Raw genomic sequence first — 16,831 nt, forward strand, 5'->3', positions numbered from 1 at the left:
GCTGTGGAAATGGGCCTTATTCTGTCGAGGAAATCATGTCTAGCCAACTCAGGCTTGCACCTCCTACATGAAGGCAGCTATAAACTAATGAGAGGAGACCGTTGTAGTGCCAACTTGCTGCGTGAATAGTAGCCTGTTCCGTTGTGACTGAGGAGTCTCACGTGCCGGATCAATACAGTGGGTGAAATTTCTTAAATCGAGCATGCCTCTGAATCACCCTTGACCTCAGGAGAGCAGCTGGCAGGTTACAAATTTCACAGAGTGTTTTCTTCTACTGTGTATGCAGAGATGAGTGCATTTTTCAAGTGGCTCTTCACATCTTGCTTGGACTGTCAATTTAGCGGAGCTCCCCAGGCACTTAACATTCCACATGGTTATCGTACAAAGGACAGAATGCTTCTGCTAGACTTTCTCTGAAAAACAGTGTTTGCAATCCGTAGTGTTGTGTAGGACAGTCGGGTATCAGCAGGTAACACTAAAGTCTCTTCCTTCCATACTCTGATACTCAGCGGTCCACATATGTAATCAAAGCTGCCCTTGGCAAGACTATGCTGAGCAACCCCAGGGGTCCGGGGAGAGTGCGAATTTCTGTTTCAATAATAATAAATATTACTCAGCTAGCAGGTACAGAAGGCCCTTCAGATGGCATTGAAGAAAGGCTTTCTGCTGAAAAAACCAAATTACTTCCCTTTGGACAGGTAGAAGGCTTTTTCTTCCATTTCTCAATTCAATATCACGAGGAGGAGGGTGTTCAGTGTAGGTCCTAGAAGCAGCAGCGACCAACGACCTATGCTGCAAACACTCCTCCCATGATCCAAGTGATGCTCGCGTGATTTCCATGGAGGTCGGTGTCCTCTAAAACATCCTCCTTGTGCCTGGGAAAACGCGTGTATATTTTAGAAGTAGGACACCAGCCTCTCAAAGAAACTTAAAGGCAGTCGACTCTATTCACACTGGCATACTATGCTGCATGCGTCTTATCATTCGGATGAAGAAGAAGAGGTTTGCAGAACTTTGCATCCATTCTAACACACTGTTCCCTCTGGTGTGTACTGTTGGACAGAGAGTACAAGGTAAGCGGAATTCCTTTTTTCCTCAATTTCACAAGAACAAAGTATCTCCGATTAGGAGGACACAAAGTTTTCATCCAAACTTAGAGGCATTTACCTGTAACCACCCTGGGAAACTGAGCTGAGCGCTTCTCATCATTCGGCTGAAGAGGAAGAGTGTTAATGCAGAGCTCTGCAACCATTCTCACACACTGCGCCGTCCGGTATGTACTCTTGGATAAAGAGTACAGCATAAGCGGAAATACTTTTGCTCAATTTGACAAGACCAAAGTAGTTTTGTCCAGAATATGGATCATTTTAGACATTGGAGATGATTTCGAGGCAACTCACCGTTGGTTACCTTACCTGAAGGCAGCTGTATACTAATGTGCAGAAACCGTTGTAGTGTAGGCCTTCAAGAGGGATTGTAGCCTTATTCCAAAGAGAACAAAGAGCTTTAAAGGCCGAATGGATACAATGGGTGACATCTCTGAGGTCCGGCATGCTTGAGATTCACCCATGGTCTTCAGAGGGAAGCTTTGATGACATATATTTCACACAGTTTTCATAGTAGATGGATCCACCGTGTACGCTGACACAAGGGCATGATTCAAGTGCCTCTTCTTAATTTGCAATGGCAGTCCCTTTAACAGGGCTCGCCATGCAGGTGGCTTCCATTTGATCCTGAAACCTAAAGAAAGGGCTCTTCCACTAGACCTTCCCTGCAGTACCCAGGAAGCAAGCGCTACTTCTCTTGGAAGAGGAACTGGTCTAAGGAGGTAACAGTAAAGTCTCCGCCTTCCAAATGCTTCCAGTAAATGGTCAATGTTCGCCCTGAAAACCACTATAGTAAAAACTCCCCTGAGCACTACCAGGCTTCCATGCAAAATGCAAATTTTTCTATCTGCAACACTACCATTTTCTCACACTCCTGGAACACAAGGCCATTCCCCGGGCATTGCAGGAAGGCTTCCTGCTTCAGAAAGGAAGCTACTACCCTTTGGCACGTTGAGCACTCTTCCGATCATTCTCAGTTACCTACCACAGGAGGAGGTGGTGGTTCAGTTGAGTCCCTAGAAGCAGCAACAACAAAGTCTTATGGCTAATGCTCTGCTCTCATTTTCTAACTGTGAAATACTCTCTCCAAGGAGGTTGATGTTTTCTCAACCATCCTTTGGCTAGGAAAAATCACATGTGTGTTATCAGTAGGACATGAGCCTTTCAGACTAACATAAAAGCATTCTCCTGTAGACATCCAGGAATGTAAGCTGAACACTTCTCGCCATTTGGCTGTCGATGAAGAGTATGGAAGATCTCTGGCACCATTCTGAAACCCTGCTTCCCTTGCGGATTACTGCTTGACAGAGGAAGCACAGCATGCCCAAAGTTCCTTTCATCTCAACTTGAAATGACAGAAATATTTTCTGGTCGGCTTACAGATCGTTTAAGGCAGTGGATGTGCTTTCTAGCCCACTCACCCTTGCCTCTCCTTCTTGTAGGCAGGTATAATGTAATTTTAGGAAACCATTTTAATGTAGCATTGCCAGTGGAATTGTAGCGTTTTCCAAAGGTGCCCGAAGAGTTTCCAAATCCCATTCCACCCAATGTGTGAAGATTCTAAGACATCGCATGCATCAGACTCACCCACGGCCAGCAGAGAGCAGCTCATAGGATAAACGTTTTACACATCCTTCACAGTCGGTGATGCTACCGTGCTCACTGAGGTGAGTGCAGGTATCAAATGCTTTTTGTTAATATGCCTGGTGGTGCGCTTAAGGGTGCCCTGCACACGTGATTCCATTAGACTATCCACCTAAGGAGAGGGCTCTGCACGTACAATTCCCTGCTGTTCCCAGAAACCAAGCCCTGGTCTGTGTGTAAGAGAGAATGGTCTCCCAAGGTATCAGTAAACACTAGGCCTTTCAAATGATTCCACCAGTGGTCACCATTCCCAATGAAAGCTGCCCTCAGCAAAACTCCTCTGAGCAACTCCAGGGCTCCACACAGAGTGGGAATCACTTCTTTTGTAACATTACCTTTCTCTCACACGCCAGGAACCAAGGCCCTTCCCATGTCATTGCAAAAAGGCTTTCTGCTTCAGGAAGAAAAGTCCTTCTCCTGGCAGCTGGATACATTTTTCCTGTCATTCTCAGGTAAATTTCTCAGGGAGGAGGCTGTCCAGCTTAAGCTATAAAACCTAGCAAGTGACCAAAGCCCTATACCTGAAGCTCTCCTTCTTGAGGCAAGCACGAAGACTCTCTCCACTGAGGTCATTGTCTTCTCAACCATCCTCCCTCTGCTTAGGAAATCTCACATATATTTTACTGGTTGGATACCAGGCTTTCAGGCAAACTTGAGGAATTCGCCTCTACTCACCCTAGGAAAGAAAAGTGAGCACCTCTCAATTTTCAGCTGAACAGAGGTGTATTTCAGAGCTCTGCAACATTTCACCCACCCACACTAGTTCCTCTGGTCGGGACTCCATGACACAGACAGTACACCATGAGAGAAATCCCATTTGTCTGCAGGTGACAGGACAACAACATTTAATGCTCTGGAATCGGGCCTTTTTCTGTCAAGGAAATCATGTCTAGCCAACTCGGGCTTGCACCTCCTACATGAAGGCAGCTATAAACTAACGAGAGGAGACCGTTGTAGTGCCGGCTTGCTGGGGGAATAGTAGTTGTGACTGAGGAGTCTCACATGCCGGATCAATACAGTGGGTGAAATTTCTTAAGTTGAGTGTGCCTCCAAAACTCCCTTCACCTCAAGAGAGCAGCTCACAGGATACACATTTCAAAGAGTGGTTTCTTCTACTGGGTATGGAGAGATGAGTACATTTTACAAGTGGCTCTCCACATAGTGCTTGGACTGTCGATTTAACGGAGCTCCCCAGGCACTTGACTTTCCACATGGTCATTGCCCAAAGGACAGAATGCTGCTCCTAGACTTTCTCTGCAAAAGCGTGTATGCAAGCTATAGTGTTGTGTAGGACAGACGGGTATTAGCAGGTAACACTAAAGTCTCTTCTTCCATACTCTGATACTCAGTGGTCCACGTTTGCAATCAAAGCTGCCCTTGGCAAGACTATGCTGAGCTACACGAGGGGTCTGGGGAGAGTGTGAATTTCCTTTTCCATAATAATAAATTTTTCTCAGCTGGCAGGTACAGAAGGCCCTTCAGATGGCATTGAAGAAAGGATATCTGCTGAAAAAAACAAACTACTTCCCTTTGGACAGGTTGAAGGCTAATTCTTCCATTTCTCAGCTCAAAATCATGAGGAGGAGGGTGTTCGGTGTAGGTCCTAGAAGCAGCAGCGACCAAGGCCCTATGCTTCAAACACTCCTCGTGTGATCCAAGTGATCCTCGCATGATCTCCATGGAGGTCGATGTCCTCTAAAACATCCTCCTTGTGCCTGGGAAAACGCATGTATGTTTTAGAAGTAGGACACCAGCCTCTCAAAGAAACTTAAAGGCAGTCAACTTTATTCACACTGGGATACTAAGCTGTGCATGTCTTATCATTCGGGTGAAGTGGAAGAGGTTTGCAGAGCTGTGCATCCATTCTAACACACTGCACCCTCTGTTGTGTACTGATGGAAAGAGAGTACAAGGTAAGCGTAATTCCTTTTCCCTCAATTTGACAAGACCAAAATATTTCCGATCGGGAGGACACGAAGCTTTCATCCAAACTTAAAGGCATTTACAAGTAACCACCCTGGGAAACTGAGCTGAGCTCTTCTCATCATTCAGATGAAGAGGAAGAGTGTTAATGCAGAACTCTGCCACCATTCTCACACACTGCGCCCTCCGGTGTGTATTCTTGGATGGAGAGTACAACATAAGTGGAATTACTTTTGCCTCAATTTGACAAGATCAAAGTAGTTTTGACCAGAATACGGACCATTTTAGGCAGTGGAGATGATTTCGAGGCAACTCACCATTGGTTACCTTACCTGAAGGCAGCTGTAAACTAATGTGCAGAAACCGTTGTAGTGTAGGCCTTCAAGAGGGATTGTAGCCTTATTCCAAAGAGACCAAAGAGTTTGAAAAGCCAAATTGATAAAATGGGTGACATCTCTGTGGTCGGGCATGCTTGAGACTCACCCATGATCTTCAGAGGGAAGCTTGGACGACACACATTTCACAGAGTTTTCATAGTAGATGGATCCACCGTGTACACTGACACAAGGGCATGATTCAAGTGCCTCTTCTAAATTTGCCTGGTAGTCCTTTTAACAGGGCTCACTATGCACGTCGCCTCCATTTGATCCTGCAACCTAAAGAAAGGGCTCTTCCACTAGACCTTCCCTGCAGCACCAAGGAAGAAAGTGCTACTTCTTGTGGAAGATGAACTGGTCTAAGAAGGTAACAGTAAAGACTCTGACTTCCAAATGCTTCCAGTAAACGGTCAATATTCCCGCTGAAAGCCACCCTAGTAAAAACTCCCCTGAGCACTGCCAGGATTCCATACAAAGTGCAAATTATTCCTTCTGAAACACTGCCACTTTCTCACACCCCTGCAACACAAGGCCATACCCCTGGCATTGCAGTAAGGCTTTCTGCTTCAGAAAGGAATCTACTTCCCATTGGCACATTGAGTGTTCTTCTGATCATTCTCAGTTACCTACCACAGGAGGAGGTGTTGGTTCAGTTGAGCCCCTAGGAGCAGCAGCGACAAAGTCTTATGCCTAACAATCTCCTCTCTTTTTCCAACCGTGAAATACTGTCTCCATGGAGGTCGACGTTTTCTCAACCGTCCTTGGGCTGGAAAACTCACATGTGTGTTATCAGTAGGACATGAGCCTTTCAGACAAACGTAAAAGCATTCTCCTCTAGACATCCAGGAATGTAAGCTGAACACTTCTCGTCATTCGGCTGTTAACGAAGAGTATGGAAGACCTCTGCCACCATTCTGAAACCCTGCTTCCCTTGCGGATGACTGCTTGACAGAGACAGCACAGCGTGCCCGAAGTTCCTTTCGTCTCAATTTGAAACGACAGATATATTTTCTGTTCAGCTTACAGATCGTTTAAAGCAATGGATGTGCTTTCTCGCCCACTCACCCTTGCCTCTCTTTCTTGAAGTCAGGTATAAAGTCACGTGAGGAAACCGTTTTAATACAGCATTGCCAGTGGAATTGTAGCCTTTTCCAAAGGTGCCCGAAGTGTTTCCAAATCCGATTCCACCCAATGTGTGAAGATTCTGAGACATCGCATGCATCAGACTCCTCCACGACTATCGGAGAGCCGCTCATAGGATAAACATTTTACACATTCTTCACTGTTGACGATGTTACCGTGATCACTGTGGTGAGTGCATGTTTCAAATGCCTCTTGTTAATATGCCTGGTGGTAACCTTAAGGGCGCGCTGAGCACTTGACTTCCATTAGACCATCCAGCTAAGGAGAAGGGCTCGGCTCATAGAATTCCCTGCAGTTCCCAGAAACAAAGCACTGCTCTCTGTGTAAGAGAGAAATGTCTCACAAGGTAACAGTAAACACTCGGCCTTTCAAATGATTCCACCAGTCGTCACCGTTCCCAATGAAAGCTGCCCTCGGCAAAACTCCTCTGAGCAACTCCATGGCTCCACACAGAGTGGGAATCTCTCCTTTTGTAACATTACCTTTCTATCACACGCCAGGAACCAAGGCCCTTCCTATGTCATTGCAAAAAGTCTTTCTGCCTCAGGAAGAAAAGTCCTTCTTCTTGGCAGCTGGAAAGCTTTTTCCTGTCATTCTCAGGTAAATTCCTCACGGAGGAGGGTGTTCAGCTTAAGCTATAAAACCAGCAAGTGACCAAAGACCTATACCTGAATCTCTCCTTTCTTGAGCCAAGCACGAAGACTCTCTCCACTGAGGTCGTTTTCTTCTCAACCATCCTTCTTCTGGTTAGGAAATTTCACATATATTTTACTGGTTGGATACCAGGCTTTCAGGCAAACTTGAGGAATTCGCCTCTACTCACACTAGGAAAGTAAAGTGAGCACTTCTCAATTTTCAGCTGAACAGAACTGCATTTCAGAGCTCTGCAACAATTCACCCACCCACACTGCTTCCTCTGGTCAGGACTCCATGGCAGAGACAGAATACTGTGAGCGAAATCCTGTTCGTCTCCATGTGACAGGACAACAACGTTTAATGCTCTGGAAATGGGCCTTTTTCTGTCGAGGAAATCATGTCTAGCCAACTCAGGCTTGCACCACCTACATGAAGGCAGCTATAAACTAACGAGAGGAGACTGTTGTAGTGTCGGCTTGCTGGGCGAATAGAAGCCTGTTCTGTTGTGACTGAGGAATCTCACATGCCGGATCAATACAGTGGGTGAAATTTCTTAAATTGAGCATGCCTCCGAATCCCCCTTGACTTCAGGAGAGCAGTTCGTAGGATACAAATTTAACAGAGTGGTTTCTTCTACTGGGTACACAGAGATGAGTGCATTTTTCAAGTGGCTCTTCACATCTTACTTGGACTGTTGCTTTAATGGACATCCCCAGGTACTTGATTTTCCACATGATCATCGCCCAAAGGACAGAATCCTGCTCCAAGACTTTCTCAGAGTGTATGCAAAAGAGTGTATGCAAGCCGTAGTGTTGTGTAGGACAGACGTGTATCCGCAGGTAACACTAAAGACTCTTCATTCCATACTCTGATACTCAGCGGTCCATGTTTGCAATCAAAGCTGCCCTTTGCAAGACTATGCTGTGTAACCCCAGGGGTACAGGGATAGTGTGAAATTCTGTTTTTGTAATAATAAATTTTTCTCAGCTGGCAGGTACATAAGGCCCTTCAGATGGCATTGAAGAAAGTCTATCTGCTGAGAAAACCAGACTACTTTCCCTTGGACAGGATGAAGACTATTTCTTCCATTTCTCAATTCAATATCACGAGGAGGAGAGTGTTCAGTGTCGTCCTAGAAACAGCAGCGACCAAGACCTTATGCTGCAAACACTCCTCGCGTGATCCAAGTGTTCCTCGCGTGATCTCCATGGAGGTCGATGTCCTCTAAAATATTCTCTTTGTGCGTGGGAAAATTCATGTATGTTTTAGAAGTAGGACACCAGCCTCTCAAAAAACATAAAGGCAGTCGACTCTATTCACACTGGGATACTAAGCTGCATGTGTCTTATCATTCGGGTGAAGAGGAAGAGGTTTGAAGTGCTGTGCATTCATTCCAACACACTGCGCCCTCTGGTGTGTACTGTTGGACAGAGAGAACAAGGTAAGCAGAATTCCTTTTGCCTCAATTTGACAAGAACAAAGTATCTCCAATAGGGAGGACACGAAGCTTTCATCTGAACTTAAGGCATTTACCTGTAACCACCCTGGGAAACTGAGCTGAGTGCTTCTCATCATTCGGCTGAAGAGGAAGAGTGTTAATGCAGAGCTCTGCAACCATTCTCACACAATGTGCCCTATGGTGTGTACTCTTGGACAGAGAGTACAACATAAGTGGAAGTACTTTTGCCTCAATTTGACAAGACCAGAGTAGTTTTGGCCAGAGTACGGATCATTTTATGGAGTGGAGATTATTTCGAGGCAACTCACAGTTGGTTATCTTACCTGAAGGCCGCTGTAAACTAATGTGCAGAAACCGTTGTAGTATAGGCCTTCAAGAGGGATTGTAGCCTTATTCCAAAGAGAACAAAGAGTTTCAAAGGCTGAGTCGATACAATGGGTGACATCTCTGAGGTTGGGCATGCTTGAGAGTCACCCATGGTCTTCACAGGGAAGCTTGGATGACACGCATTTCACACAGGTTTCATAGTAGATGGATCCACCGTGTATGCTGACACAAGGGCATGATTCAATGTCTCTTCTTATGCAAGGCAGTCCCTTTAACAGGGCTCACCATGCACGTGGCTTCCATTTGATCCCACCACCTAAAGAAAGGGCTCTTCCACTAGACCTTCCCTGCAGTACGTAGGAAGCAAGCTCTACTTCTCGTGGAAGAGGAACTGGTCTAAGATGGTAACAGTAAATACTCTGCTTTCCAAATGCTGCAAGTAAACCATCAACTTTCACCCTGCAAGCCACCCTAGTAAAATCTCCCCTGAGCACTGCCAGGCTTCCATGCAAGGTGTAAATTTTTCCTTCTGCAACACTACCATTTTCTCATACCCCTGGAACACAAGGCAATACCCCTGGCATTGCAGGAAGGTTTTCTGCTTCAGAAAGGAAGCAACTTCCCTTTGGCACGTTGAGCGCTCTTCTGATCATTCTTAGTTACCTACCACTGGAGGAGGGGGTGGTTCAGTTGAGCACCTACAGGCAGCAGCGACAAAGTCTTATGCCTAAAACTCTCCTCTCGTTTTCCAACCGCGAAATACTGTACCCATGTAGGTCGATGTTTTCTCAACTGTCCTTGGGCTAAGAAAACTCACATGTGTGTTATCAGTAGGACACGAGCCTTTCAGACCAACATAAAAGCATTCTCCTCTAGACATCCAGGAATGTAAGCTGAACAGTTCCCGTCATTCAGCTGTCAATGAAGAGTATAGAAGTCCTCTGCCACCATTCTGAAACCCTGTTTCCCTTGTGGATGACTGCTTGACAGAGACAGCACAGCATTCCCAAAGTTCCTTTCATCTCAATTTGAAACGACAGAAATATTTTCTGGTCGGCTTACAGATCGTTTAAGGCAGTGGATGTGCTTTCTAGCCCACTCAAACTTGCCTCTCCTACTTGAAGGCAGGTATAAAGTAACGTGAGGAAACCGTTCTAATGTAGCATTGCCAGTGGAATTGTAGCCTTTTCCAAAGGTGCCCGAAGTGTTTCCAAATCCGATTCCACCCAATATGTGAAGATTGTGAGACATCACATGCATCAGACTCCCCCACGGCCATCAGAGAGACGGTCGTAGGATAAATATTTTACACATCCTTCACTGTCGGCGATGCTACAGTGCTCACTGTGGTGGGTGCAGGTCTCAAACCCCTCTTCTTAATATGCCTTGTGGTGCCCTTAAGGGCATCCTGTGCACTTGACTTCCATTAGACCATCCACATAAGGAGAGGGCTTGGCACATAGAATTAACTGCAGTTCCCAGAAACCAAGCCCTGCTCTCTGTGTAAGAGAGAAATGTCCCCCAAGGTAAGAGTAAACACTCGGCCTTTCAAATGATTCCACCAGTGGTCACCATTGCCAATGAACGCTGCCCTTGGCAAAACTCCTCTGAGCAATGCCAGGTCTCCACACAGAGTAGGAATCTCTCGTTTAGTAATGTTACCTTTATCTCACACGCAAGGAACCAAGGCCCTTCCCATGTCATTGCAAAAATGCTTTCTACCTCAGGAAGAAAAGTCCTTCGCCTTGGCAGCTGGATAACTTTTTCCTGTCATTCTCAGGTAAATTCCTCAGGGAGGAGGGTTTTCAGCTTAAGCTGTAAAACCAGCAAGCATCCAAAGACTTATACCTGAAGCTCTCCTTTCTTGAGCCAAGCACAAAGATACTCTTCACTGAGGTCGTTGTCTTCTCAACCATCCTCCTTTTGGTTAGGAAATCTCACATATATTTTACCGGTTGGATACCTTCCTTTCAGGCAAACTAGGGCAATTCACCTCTACTCACCCAAGGAAAGTAAAGTGAGCACTTCTCAATTTTCAGCTGAACAGAGGTGTATTTCAGATCTCTGTAATATTTCACCCACCCACACTGCTTCCTCTGGTCGGTTCTCCATGACAGAGACAGTACACCATGAGCGAAATCCCGTTCGTCTCCATGTGACAGGACAACAACCTTTAATGCTCTGGAAACGGGCCTTTTTCTGTCGAGGAAATCATGTCTAGCCAACTCAGGCTTTCACCTCCTACATGACGGCAGCTATAAACTAACGAGAGGAGACCGTTGTAGTGCCGGCTTGCTGGGCGAATAGAAGCCTGTTCCGTTGTGACTGAAGAGTCTCACATGCCGAATCAATACAGTGGGTGAAATTTCTTAAAGTGAGTGTGCCTCTGAATCAAGCTTTACCTCAGGAGAGCACTTCGCAGGAAACAAATTTCACAGAGTGGTTTCTTCTACTGGGTACGTGGAGATGCATTTTTCAAGTGGCTCTTCACATCTTGCTTGGACTGTCAAATTAATGCAGCTCCCTAGGTACTTGACTTTCCACATGATCATCGCCCCAAGGGGAGAATGCTGCTCCTAGACTTTCTCTGCAGAAGAGTGTATGCAAGCCGTAGTGTTGTGTAGGACAGATGGGTATCAGCAGGTAACACTAAAGTCTCTTCCTTCCATACCGTGATACTCAGTGGTCCACGTTTGCAATCAAAGTTGCCCTTGTCATGGCTACACTGAGCCACTCCAGAGGTCGATGGAGAGTGCAAATTTCTGTTTTTGTAATAATAACTTTTTCTCAGCTGGCAGGTATAGAAGGCCCTTCAGATGGCATTGAAGAAAGGTTATCTGCTGAAAAAAACAGACTACTTCCCTTTGGACAGGATGAAGGCTATTTCTTCCATTTCTCAGTTCAATATCACGAGGAGGAGGGTGTTCTCTGTAGGTCCTAGAAGCAGCAGTATCCAAGGAATTATGTTGCAAAGACTCCTCACGTGATCCAAGTGATCCTCACGTGATCTCCATGGGTGTCAATGTCCTGTCAAATATCCTACTTGTGCCTGGGAAAATGCATGTATGTTTTAGAAGTAGGACACCAGCCTCTCAAAGAAACTTAAAGGCAGTCGACTCCATTCACACTGGAATACTAAGGTGCACACGTCTTATCATTCGGGTGAAGAGGAAGAGGTTTGAAGAGCTGTGCATTCATTCTAACACACTGCGACCTCTGGTGTATACTGTTGGACAGAGAGTACAAGGTAAGCGGAATTCCTTTTTCCTCAATTGACAAGACCAAAGTAGTTTTGGCCAGAATACGGATCATTTTAGGCAGTGGAGACGATTTCGAGGCAACTCACCGTTCGTTACCTTACCTGAAGGCAGCTGTAATTTAATGTGCAGAAACCGTTGTAGTGTAGGCCTTCAAGAGGGAATGTAGCCTTATTCCAAAGAGACCAGAGAGTTTCAAAAGCCGAATCGATACAATCGGTGACATTTCTGAGGTTGGGCATACATAAGACTCACCCATGGTCTTCAGAGGGATGCTTGGACGACACACATTTCACACAGCTTTCATAGTAGATGGATTGACCATGTATGCTGACACAAGGGCATGATTCAAGTGCCTCTTCTTAATATGCATGGCAGTCCCTTTAACAGGGCTCACCATGCACGTGGCTTTCATTTGATCCTGAAACCTAAAGAAAGGGCTCTTCCACTAGACCTTCCCTGCATTACCCAGGAAGCAAATGCTACTTCTCGTGGAAGAGGAACTGGTCTAAGAAGGTAACAGTAAAGACTCCGCCTTCAATACGCTGCAAGTAAATCGTCAACCATCGCCCTGCAAGCCACCATACTAAAAGCTCCCCTGAGCACTGCCAGGTTTCCATGCAAAGTGTAAATGTTTCCTTCTGCAACACTACCATTTTCTCACACCCCTGGAACACAAGGCCATTCCCCTGGCATTGCAGGAAGGCTTTCTGCTTCAGAAAGGGAGCTACTTCTCTTTGGCACGTTGAGCGCTCTTCCAATCATTCTCAGTTACCTACCACAGGAGGAGGTGGTGGTTCATTTTAGCCCCTAGAAGCATCAGTGACAAAGTCTTTTGCCTAATGCTCTCCTCTCATTTTCCACCCGCGAAATACTGTCTCCATGGAGGTCGATGTTTTCTCAACCGCCCTTGGGCTAGGAAAACTCACATGTGTGTTATCAGTAGGACACGAGCCTTTCAGACAAACATAAAAGCATTCTCCTCTAGACATCCAGGAATGTAAGCTGAACACTTCCCATCATTCAACTGTCGACGAAGAGTATGGAACACCTCTGTGACCATTCTGAAACCCTGCTTCCCTTGTGGATGACTGCTTGACAGAGACAGCACAGCATGCCCGAATTTCCTTTTGTCTCAATTTGAAACGACAGAAATATTTTCTGTTCGGCTTACAGGTAGTTTAAGGCAATGGAGGTGCTTTCGAGCCCACTCACCCTTGCCTCTACTTCTTGAAGGCAGGTATAAAGTAACGTGAGAAAACCATTTTAATGTAGCATTGCCAGTCGAGTTGTAGGCTTTTCCAAAGGTGCCCAAAGAATATCCAAAGCCGATTTCCCCCAATGTGTGACGATGCTGAGATATCGCATGCATCAGACTTCCCCACAGCCATCGGAGGGAAGCTCGTAGGATAAATATTTTACACATCCTTCACTGTCGGCGATGCTACCGTGCTCACTGAGGTGAGTGCAGGTTTCAAATGCCTCTTGTTATTATGCCTGGTAGTGCCCTGAAGGACGCCCTGTGCACTTGACTTCCATTAGACCATCCACCTAAGGAGAGGGCTCGACACGTAGAATTCCCTGCAGTTCTCAGATACCAAGCCCTGCTCTCTGTGTAAGAGAGAAAGGTCTTCCAACGTAACAGTAAACACTCAGCCTTTCAAATGATTCCACTAGTCGTCACCGTTCCCAATGAAAGCTGCCCTCAGCAAAACTCCTCTGAGCAATGCCAGGGCTCCACACAGAGTGGGAACCTCTCCTTTGTAACTTTACCTTTCTCTCACATGTCAGGGACCAAGGCCCTTCCCATGTCATTGCAAAAAGGCTTTCTGCCTCAGGAAGAAAAGCCCTTCTCCTTGGCAGCTGGAAAGCTTTTTCCTGTCATTCTCAGGTAAATTCCTCATAGAGGAGGGTGTTCAGCTTAAGCTATAAAACCAGCAAGCGACCAAAGCCCTATACCTCAAGTTCTCCTTTCTTGAGCCAAGCACAAATATACTCTCCACTGTCATTGTCTTCTCAACCATCCTCCTTCTGGTTAGGAAATCTCACATATATTTTACCAGTTGGATACCAGGCTTTCAGGTAAACTAGAGGAATTCGCCTCTACTCACCCTATTAAAGTAAAGTGAGCACTTCTCAATTTTCAGCTGAACAGAGGTGTATTTCAGAGCTCTGCAACATTTCTCCCACCCACACTGCTTCCTCTTTTGGGGACTCCATGACAGAGACAGTACACCGTGAGCGAAATCCCATTCATCTCCATGTGACAGGACAACAACGTTTAATGCTCCTGAAATGGGCCTTTTTCCATCGAGGAAATCATGTCTAGCCATCTAATGCTTGCAACTCCTACATGAAGGCAGCTAAAAACTAACGAGAGGAGACCGTTGTAGTGCCGGCTTGCTGGGTGAATAGTAGCCTGTTCTGTTGTGACTGAGGAGTCTCACATTCAGGATCCATACAGTGGGTGACATTTCTTAAATCGAGCATGTCTCCGAATCACCCTTGACCTCAAGAAAGCAACTCACAGGATACAAATTTCACAGAATGGTTTCTTCTACTGGGTACATGGAGGTGAGTGCACTTTTCAAGTGGCTATTCAGATCTTGCTTAGACTGTCGATTTAATGGACCTCCCAGGCACATGACTTTCCACATGGTCATCACCCAAAGGAGAGACTGCTGCTCCTAGACTTTCTCTGCAAATGTGTGTATGCAAGTCATAGTGTTGTGTAGGACAGACGGGTATCAGCAGGTAACACTAAAGTCTCTTCCTTCCATACTCTGATACTAAGCGGTCCATGTTTGCAATCAAAGCTGCCCCTGGCAAAGCTTCGCTGAGCAACCCCAAGGGTCCACAAAGAGTGCAAATTTCTGGTTTTGTAATAATATATTTTTCTCAGCTGGCAGGTACAGAAGGCCCTTCAGATGGCATTGAAGAAAGGTTATCTGCTGAAAAAAACAGACTACTTCCCCTTGGACAGGATGAAGGCTATTTCTTCCATTTCTCAATTCAATATCACAAGGAGGAGGGTGTTCAATGTAGGCCCTAGAAGCAGCAGCGACCAACACATTATGCTTCAAGACTCCTCACGTGATCCAAGTGATCCTCACAAGATCTCCATGGAGATCGATGTCCTCTAAAAATCCTCCTTGTGCCTGGGAAAACGCGTGTATATTTTAGAAGTAGGACACCAGCCTCTCAAAGAAACTTAAAGGCAGTAGACTCTATTCACACTGGGATACTAAGCTGCGCGCGTCTTATCATTCGGGTGAAGAGGAAGAGGTTTGCTGAGGTGTGCATCCGTTCTAACACACTGCGCCCTCTGGTGTGTACTGTTGGACAGAGAGTACAAGGTAAGCGGAATTCATTTTGCCTCAATTTGACAAGAACAAACTATCTCCAGTCGGGAGGACACGAAGCTTTCACCCAAACTTAACGGCATTTTCCTGTAACCACCATGGGAAGCTGAGCTGAGTGCTTCTCATCATTCGGCTGAAGAGGAAGAGTGTTAATGCAGAGCTCTGTAAACATTCTCACACACTGCACCCTCTGGTGTGTACTCTTGGACAGAGAGTACAACATAAGCGGAATTATTTTTGCCTCAATTTGACAAGACCTAAGTAGTTTGGGCCAGAGTACGGATCATTTTAGGCAGTGGAGATTATTTCGAGGCAACTCACCATTGGTTACCTTACCTAAAGGCTGCTGTAAACTAATGTGCAGAAACCGTTGTAGTGTAGGCCTTCAAGAAGGATTGTAGCCTTATTCCAAAGAGACCAAAGAGTTTCAAAACCAGAATCGATACAATTGGTGACATTTCTGAGGTTGGGGATGCTTGAGACTCACCTATGCTCTTCAGAGGGAAGCTTGGATGACACACATTTCACACAGCTTTCATAGTAGATGGATCCACCCTGTACGCTGACACAAGGGCATGATTCAAGTGCCTCTTCTTAACTTGCATGGCAGTCATTTTAACAGGCCTCACCATGCACATGGCTTCCATTTGATCCTGCAACCTAAAGAAAGGGCTCTTCCTCTAGACCTTCCCTGCAGTACCCAGGAAGCAAGCACTACTTCTCGTGGAAGAGGGACTGGTGTAAGAAGGTAACAGTAAAGACTCCACCTTCGAAATGCTTCCAGTAAATGGTCAACGTTCACCCTGAAAGCCACCCTAGTAAAAACTCCCCTGAGCCCTGCCAAGCTTCCACACAAAATGCAAATGTTTCCTTCTGCAACATTACCATTTTCTCACACCCCTGGAACACAAGGCCATACCCCTGGCATTGCAGGAAGGTTTTCTGCTTCAGAAAGGAAGCTACTTCCCTTTGGCATGTTGAGCGCTCTTCTGATCATTCATAGTTACCTACCACTGGAGAAGGGGGTGGTTCAGTTGAGCACCTACAGGCAGCAGCGACAAAGTCTTATGCCTAAAACTCTCCTCTCGTTTTCCAACCGCGAAATACTGTATCCATGTAGGTCGATGTTTTCTCAACTGTCCTTGGGCTAAGAAAACTCACATGTGTGTTATCAGTAGGACACGAGCCTTTCAGACAAACGTAAATGCATTCTCCTCTAGACATCCAGGAATGTAAGCTGAACACTTCTCATCATTCAGCTGTTGACGAAGAGTATGGAAGACCTCTGCCACCATTCTGAAACCATGCTTCCCTTGCGGATAACTGCTTGACAGAGACAGCACAGCGTGCCCGAAGTTCCTTTCGTCTCAACTTGAAATGACAGAAATATTTTCTGGTCGGCTTACAGATCATTTAAGGCAGTGGAAGTGCTTTCTAGCCCACTCACCCTTGCCTCTCCTTCTTGAAGGCACGTATAAAGTAATGTGTGGAAACCATTTTAATGTAGCATTTCCAGTGGAATTATCGCCTTTTCCAAAGGTGCCCGAAGAGTTTCCAAATCCGATTCCACCCAATGTGTGAAGATTCTGAGATATCG

Source organism: Mesoplodon mirus (assembly GCF_964341445.2).
Source record: "Mesoplodon mirus genome assembly, chromosome: 2".
Lineage (NCBI taxonomy): Eukaryota > Metazoa > Chordata > Mammalia > Artiodactyla > Ziphiidae > Mesoplodon > Mesoplodon mirus.